This window comes from Stylophora pistillata, chromosome 10 (assembly GCF_964205215.1).
Source record: "Stylophora pistillata chromosome 10, jaStyPist1.2, whole genome shotgun sequence".
NCBI lineage: Eukaryota > Metazoa > Cnidaria > Anthozoa > Scleractinia > Pocilloporidae > Stylophora > Stylophora pistillata.
The window spans coordinates 31,062,004-31,070,413 of NC_142528.1; the positions used below are offsets into that span (position 1 = coordinate 31,062,004).

At 40.5% G+C, this 8,410-nt stretch overlaps 1 pseudogene; it reads right to left on the bottom strand.

Moving 5' to 3' along the window:
- Positions 1 to 448: 448 nt before the first annotated feature.
- LOC148722687 (protein brambleberry-like) lies at positions 449 to 6,685 on the bottom strand (annotated as a pseudogene).
- Between the last annotated feature and the right edge of the window lie 1,725 nt (positions 6,686 to 8,410).

Here is an 8,410-nt window from a genome sequence, read left to right on the forward strand (position 1 = left end):
TAAACAATTGTCAATCTACTTTGTGTTGAATTTCTTTTTGACTACATGTATCTGTCCATACAATGTATTTAATTTGGACTAACTGGCATTTCGTGTGAATGTATCTCGAAGTTTTCAGGGTTTAAGCTGAAAATTTAACCATTAGTATCAATCTAATTAAAATATGTTAGGTTTTCAAGACAGGGTAAAGCTGTGTAAAGTAGACCTTTACGGCAGCCTTACACTAACCTTAAGCGAACTAAAGGCAGCGTAAATCTCTATTTTACACCAACTTTACGCTGTGCGTAAAGGTCTCTTAAATTAGTCTCATTACTCAAACTTTACGTCACTGCGTAATGGCCGCGTAAAGAGTGCCTTTACGAAGTGTAAATGTGGCGTAAAGCTGTGTAAAGTAGACCTTTACGGTAGCTTTGGGATAATATTACGCCAACTTAAGTGTTTTTTTCATGCTGTGCTATTCTCAAGTGAAAAACTGTCACTTTATTTCTGCGCTAACTTGCAATTGACTTAATAGTTATAGTTATATTTGACAGCTCGCGGACGCAATCGTCTGGGAATTATGGTTCTTGTGGAGTCTTGCTCTGTTTTTGCTTCACGACATCCCAAAGGTATCCAAAGATTAAATATAAAGTGAGCTACACCAAAACCTCTTTGTGGCAGAAAAAACGTCTGATTTCAAACTGGAGAATTTTATTGAGTGCTGATGAAAGGTCAAATTAAGGACATCGAGGGCCATTCGGCTGTCTTTCTATACTACTGCGCTTACAAGAAATAGTGCCGTTACAAGCGAGACTCGCTGCCTCGATCACATAACTCGGACATAACGCAAAAGCTCTAGCTATACATAATACATGGCATCTACTCATAGATATAGATAAATACAAAAAATAGCTCTGTCCTGCCATTTTTAAGGCATTTCTCTGCAATATTTATATTAATGCTTAAATTTAGCTCCGTTACGCGTCTGTTCCTTAACACTCATCCGGGATATAACTGGAATACATCGTAAATGCGCAGTACATTTAAAGCTTCCATCACAGAGCACTCTCTTACAGACTAAGCCTGTTTTTGTTCGAGCACCACAGCGCCTGCGTGTAGTGGTTATCTTACTACTCGGGGTCGAGGCTGCATCTGGGAATGCAAGGTTTAACTGACGTCTGGTATTTCCCACATGTCCCTTGGGTTTCAAAGTTACAGCTGAGTCATCCAGGCTCTCGATACTATCTGAAATAGGGAAAAGGGAAAGGTTTATTAACTATGGAAGTTATCAACAGAAAGGGCCTTGAAGCGTTTTTCGATCAAACTCGAAGGTGCGCTATAAAAGGAGAGGTCCCTTAGGTGCCTGGTAGACAAACAAATGGAGCTAACGAGATGTTTACTTCCACCAGCATGGTGGCAATGATGTAAAATGCGAGCCACCTTCTTCCATTTCAAATTTACTGCCACGAATAAAGACAGTTTCCATTGGAGAAAAGAAATACAAATCTCAAAAATTCTTGTATTGTGATGAGAACATGAAACAATTTTGAGGAATGCGCCCGCTCTTCACTGCTTTGGATCAGCTATAGCTCAAGCTGACTTGACTATTGAAGTTCTACATCACACGACGGTTGTTTGACAAATGGTCCAGAGGTACCCAAGGCACCTCTCCTTTTATAGCCCGCCATCGTGTTCAAGTGCCGTAAGCCAAAGCCAAAGTTATCACATCAACCAATCAGAAGAAAGAAAAATACCCTTAGAGCCAATGAGAACTGAAAATAACGTGCAGGAAACGCAGGCGACCAAGTCGTGATTGGTTCTAGTTTTGCATCTGATTGGTTGAGAGAAAGTAGCAAGTTTTTTGGACCAATGACAGAGCGAAGTGGACCAAACCAATGCAATCCAGGATTACCTTCGACAGGATTGACCTACTTGGTCGACTCACCTGCGTTGCCTCGCCATGTTCTGGGACGTTAGGATGAAGCGCTTTTCTGTTGAATTCTATTCTTCCTTGCGTAAAGCGTTGAATTCAGAATGAAGAAGGCAACTCCATTAGAGATTGGGGGTGTTCGAAAACCTTTCACAGTGATACGAGTTTTAGCCTCGAAGTATGAGAACAATTTAAAATGTTTAAGGAAAAAAATTGAAGCCTAATTTCGGAACGAAAACATGCATATATTTATGTAGATACGTATGTAGATACATAATTCCAAAAAAAAAAACAAACAAACACCTACCTATTGTATCCAGCATGTTCTCTGTATCATTTGGAGTTTCTTGTCGACAAGGAGAGCTCGCCCAATTTAAGTAATTTTCAGCGTTCGATGAGAAAAATTTCTTTTTCAGGTAAATGTATAACCATTTCCCTATAGGATCATAGGAACTATTATAAGCCATTGATAAGTGTGCAAAATACCACGTCAGTGAACTGGTCGCGTTTCATCGTAAATGGAGACAATTTGAAGGAAAACATACGAATTTCACATTTGCGAGTTATCTTGAGGATTTTGATCAAAGCAAGGCTTGCTTTGTTTTGTTTTGTTGTGGCAGTGATACGATTGGCACGTAAATGAAAATGTAAATACCATTACATACCTAGCAGAGCTTCAGCGATGATACAAGAAAGTGTACCGCACGTAAAACTGGAGTCAAAACTGATCTCCATCCATGCAATGATCGGTACAAAAACCAGGAGAAAAAGCCAAGTAAACAGAGGGGTATTCAGGAAGAAGATACACAGAGTTGCTAGGAGGAAATACCCAGCATGCATCAAGCAGGTGGTGACTAACGCTGGTTTGTCTCCTGTCCCTCCCAGATGTCGCGTCAACCAACCGAGTCTGTTGTCGACCTTATCTTGCATGTGATCGGTTACCTGTTAAAATAAATTACACGATAATAGTTGCTTCAGAAGCTTTTCAAGAAGCAATCATTTCACGCAAATCGTTGAGGTTCTATTCAAAAAATTAATTTGGAAATATAAAAGTAACATCCTAAATTTAATATTAAAAGCCGATCTTTTAACAATATAGTTTATATGCGAGGGGTTCTAAGCACAAAAGACTCAATTAAAAGACAAGTGATCACGCGCAGTTCTAATTTACTCACACACTTGCAATAAGTCAAACCAGATTTTTCTTACCTCTATTAAGTATCCAATCGTATCGGTGATAGTCTTCAGATTTTCCATGGTCTCATTGTAATGTTGAGTGGTCTCACTGTGGTACGATTTCATTTGAAGTGTGCTGTGGTCTACAACCGAATTCAAACAAACTTTCTCAGAAGGTAAAACAATAACGATTGGCATCTGATTTGATTCAAAATGTCGTGAACCAGCGGAGGTAGAAGGACCAGTGCTCAGTGATTGGCGCAGAAGGTTCGTGCCACCTCCTCAGCCAATCAGATGCAAAACTAAGAACAATCCAGAAAGCTCTGTCGCGCTTTCCCACGCTTTAGCACCCGATAGTTTCCTTTATAACGATTAGCCGTTGTGATGACTATCCCCTAGGTTATACTACATTACAATCGGTGGAATACAGCTCTGTTCAGCTGCACCAATCAAATTTTATTCGGTGGTTGTCAGTTGAGCTCATAATCAAAAATTAACCCCTTAACTCCTTGAGTGACCGGCATCTAATTTCTCCGAATTACACATTAAGGTCACAAGAATAAAGGAAACAATCGCCACCTCAAGAAACTCCTGATTGTCAAACAAATTCTCCTTGCCAGCACTACAAGAAACGTATAGAACAGTATGGAGAGTATGAATACCAATGTAGAAGTGTAAAGGGTTAATCATTCACAAGACAATATAAACTGTTAGTATTCTCTTTCGAGATACCTTATTCATGTGGTCATTAATTTTCTCCATGTAGTCAGAGTCTTAGTTACCTATCTTATTCCACACTTCTTCTGCCTTACTGCGAATCTTGTTCAAGTCCTCTACAATTCTGCGGTGTCTCTTTTCATGGTCCAAATCATGCTTCTGAATTTCTATTGTAGCATTCTCTGTTGATTAAGAACGGAAGATACTAACTTTTATGTTATTGTGCAATGAAAAGCATCTCTAACTCTTTATACTCTAATTTAAATTTCACCTCAATATTTTATTTGCATCTAATTTCCCAGCTGAGAACAAAACTGCCCGAGACACTAATAAATGTGTATGCATTTTTATCTATTTCAATGACGATTTGATTTGGATCGATCGACCACACTAGAAGAAAACATTGCTACGTGAGAATACGTTACCAGGACAAGGTAGAAAATTGATCCTCAGTGTGATTTGAAGATTGTAGTTCAAAGGTGATTAATCTCGGGCAGTAAAAAGAGGGAGACGATAATCAAGTAGGGTTGAAGGAAGAATCTTTTTCTTTGATAAGAAACTCTAAACTGACCAAGCTTTTCTTTGAGCGCCTTTGCCATATCTTTGAGCTGTTTCCAACCACTGTCTATGAGCGCCCTGACATTTCCTGTCAATGAGTACGCGATCGACCGCTGTACATCGTCATAGTTGGAATGCAGTTGCTCTTGCTGTTTCACAAGACGTTCCTGACCAGCGGTCACTCTAATCACAGTATCATCTGCCGCTTCTATCAGAGTCCTTTGACCTTCCTTTTCAATTCAACAAAAATGGAAGTTGCGCGTATCAACGGGCGTTCTGGTAGGGCGTTGGGCGAGGAGGAAAGCAGGAGGAAAAGAGATAACAGAGAGAGGGGAGCTAACAAGAAAGCCCCGTCGCTCCTCCCGTCCCCCTTGCGCCGCCCACCTCACTTGAACCCATTTCTTTCTCAGCCCCTCCAAGCAAAGCCTGTCAGTGACAGGTTAATTAATGTTTTTATTTATTGATAAAAATAATGAAATATTCTAATGACTGTCAGAACATCTGCTGAGAAACATTTCTTATCACAACCTTCATATAGTACAAAATCTCATTAGTTATTTTCTCCCAACTTAAAGGTGTTTTAAATGAGATGCTTCCACCTTTAACACAGATCTATCGTCATGTTGGGATGTCTTGAAGTTCCCACACCAATTGACACATCTTGTTTGAGGAGAGAATAAGGGTGATTGAAACTTACTTGTAAACCGTTCATAAGCTCCATTTGATTTTCTGCTTCACCGGCCAGCTGATTGACAGTGAATTCTGTCTTCAATCTGAGCTGCTGCTGCCGGGTGGCATAGCAGATCGACCGCGCCCTGCTGCTTATGATGCGATAACTGTCCCAAGTATTGGCATCCATATCAGCTGTGCAATCACGCAATTCCTAAACCGAAATTGCAAAAAAAAAAATTTGTTACCCTCACTTTAGTTTGCACATCTTTTTGGACGTAGCGATTGTCCAAACTGACCTTGCTACTCAGAAGCGATCGATGGATAAACGAAATTAAACATTTACCATGTCGTCTGTGCATTCGTACGTTTTCCTTCCTTCGCATTTCGATTGACAGTTTAAGAGAGCCACGCCCAGCCTTGCCAGTTCAACTTCGTTGATATCGCTACATGATTTCGAGATTTGGTCAATGACCTAGGGATCAAAAATGGTCGCAAGGATTTTTGACATGACTAAATTGTATGACAGTTTTATTATTTTTGGCTCAATTTGCAGCTTAATTAACACTGGCGGAAAATATCTAAACGATTACCGAGTCCTGTTGCCCTCTCACCCCCTTTCACTCCCAGATCTCAATAGTAATTCTCCTAACTGCGCGCCATAGACTTCTATGAATTTAAGTCTGAAGCATTTGCTATTGGATTATCTAATGATCCCCCAAGTTACACTTTATTCTCATCACTAGCTTGTCTGCCCGGTAACGGCTTCCTGGTCTGCCTTATATAGGATTGATACTGACAGAACAATTTTTGTCTTGGTCCTCGGAGTTTAAGGGTTAGTTAGCTCAAGGTTCAGGGTTGCGTTTAAAATCATTCTAATAGTATGCTGTCCTTGAAGCAATGAACCTCGTTGCACTCATTTGTAACTTTAAGAACAAGGTGCAAGTGATCCAAATCGAATGTCACGAACATGTAGTCGTGCGTTGAAAACCCCACGTGTATTTATATTCGCGTGCTAAGCATGCCCCGTAATACAAAAACATCTCTAGAGCGGAAACGTTCCGATCTGTCAAGCTCTGATCCATTACCCGAGAAATAGACGAGATCAGAACTCTTCTTCGGCAGTGTAACCGGGTTTATTGAAAACAAACGTTTAAGGTGAAACGAGAAAGCGTCTTCACCGAAGCACCTACAAATTACAGTTTTCTATTTCGACAGTATGCCTCCTGCTATCCCACAATTCTTAACAAAACAATACGTGAAAACGTGTAACGCAACGAGCTACGCGTGACAGAATAGGAATTAATTTGCATTTACCAGTGTAATTGCTTTTAATTGGAAAATATAACATTTACTGCTATTACCAAAACAAGATTTGTGAAATTAAAAACTGTTTGTATACTTTGATGATTTCATACTTACAATCTGATGACAGGTGTCCAGTGGTGCAAGATTTTCCATATACCTCTTGTCCTTGGCCAAAATTTTTTCTTCGACGGTCGTCATTTCAAAAGGAACTGGACTGCTCTTCAAATCACGCCCTTTCTCAGCTTCGGTCTCTTCAGTAGACGAACTATAAAATGGCCACCAAGCATTGGTGGATACCAGCAACATGCACAAGAACTTGCCAATGAACAAACAACGCTTTAAATTCATTCTGTATCTACTAAAAAAAAAATAAGATGGGGATTGGTGATTTAGAATAACAATGCAACGGTAAAACAATTGTGACATCCCAAGACTATTTTTGAAAGCATATTACAGCCTCAAGTTCTAGAGGCGCGATACTTATGCTCAATAGGTATTATAATTTACTTTTCCAAGTGAGTTGAGTAAATTGCCGCAGAGAGAGATCCTAACGAGCGGACGATTCGAGCATTAATACTTTGTCAGAGCCTTTCGTCGTCAACCCCTCGTTTTGCTCTGAAAAAGGTCTACTTAGGAAGTTATTTGAAAAAAATATAGCTGATTTCAAACCGTAGGCAACAGTGGTCGCTCTAGAAATAACGAGCCACAACATTCGACGAACGTACGCATGCATTCTCGCCAAGGTAACCGTGCTATTAAATTCCGCGCTCGGGAGCTTTCTAAAAATTTACTGCCTAAACGCATATGAGCTTCTAGCTGTCACTCGACTTTGCCAAACAGAGCGCACATTTTCCAGGAGCCTTCAGAACTTACCTGAAAAACTTTCCCTTGCAGTGAAATATTTGAGTACACCCTCGTAGTTGACTTTTAAATGTACTGCGCACAGTTGCACGTGAAATTTTAACCGCACGAACTAATTCTCAAAGGACCTCTTTGACGTTTTATTATTCGCGCGTTATCTTTGAAGGAAAGAGCAGGTGTCAAAAGTCGTCTTTTTTTGTCCAAATGAAAACTTGAAAGGCTGCCATCACTGTTTAGTTATTTGCAACGAACGTGAAACAAAGAAAATTGAGTTTCCCATGCGGATTCCACACTACTCAATACTTACGCAGCTGCCTCTAAAAGTACGCGAGCAACAGAGGGCTTGCTGGCAGCCGTATGAATATACAATAGACTGTTCTAACGGTATGAATATACCGTATACTGTTTTACGCGTTCTCTTCCCCAAGGGGCGCCGAAATGATAGCGGCAAGGCAGATATAAACAAAAGCATGACTCTGGGACAGAAGCTAACCTAGGAAGAGGAGGCCGAAGAAAATACGCCTAACCCAGCATGGCAGATAGGAATGGAATGGGCCAGGAACCCATCTCCTGAGTGAGCTAACGAGTGTAATTGAAGTCCATACCTCACCATCATAACATGACTACGTCAGAACTTGAGGCAAAGAGGTCGAGGTCGGAAAAATGTCACGAGGGATTCTGTATCCCGATGAGACCAACAATTTCTAGTCACTTCACCAGTGCAGATAATTTCGTACCTGTTTTAAAATGTTATCGGTCCTCTTTGGCGGCTCTTAAGCCGAGGGCTGAGACAATTTCGTTGCTGAGACCGAGGCATGGGTAGTAGGGACGGGAAGGTGGAGCTCGTGGCCGCGGAACCCCTCTTGTTTCTAAGACATAATCCCCAACTTCCTTCAAACAGCCTAATAATCGCACACAATTCATCAGAAACGTTTTAAGCTTTATTCAAACAGACGCACAGTTGAAATGCCTCCGAATATCATAATTTTGAGATAAAAAGTTTTAGTACAAAGATATCATAAATTTCTACTCAATATAGCAATAACCTCAAACTTTTAAAGAGACCGAAGTCCATAAAAATTTCAAATGCGTGCGTTTTAAACGCAAATTCCAGACCAAAATTATACCTTTTGGGTTCCGCTAATACCATGTACCTATTGACGGAGTTTGGTGCAGCCGAACAAGATCTCACGGTTCACAGTGTTGTCCATG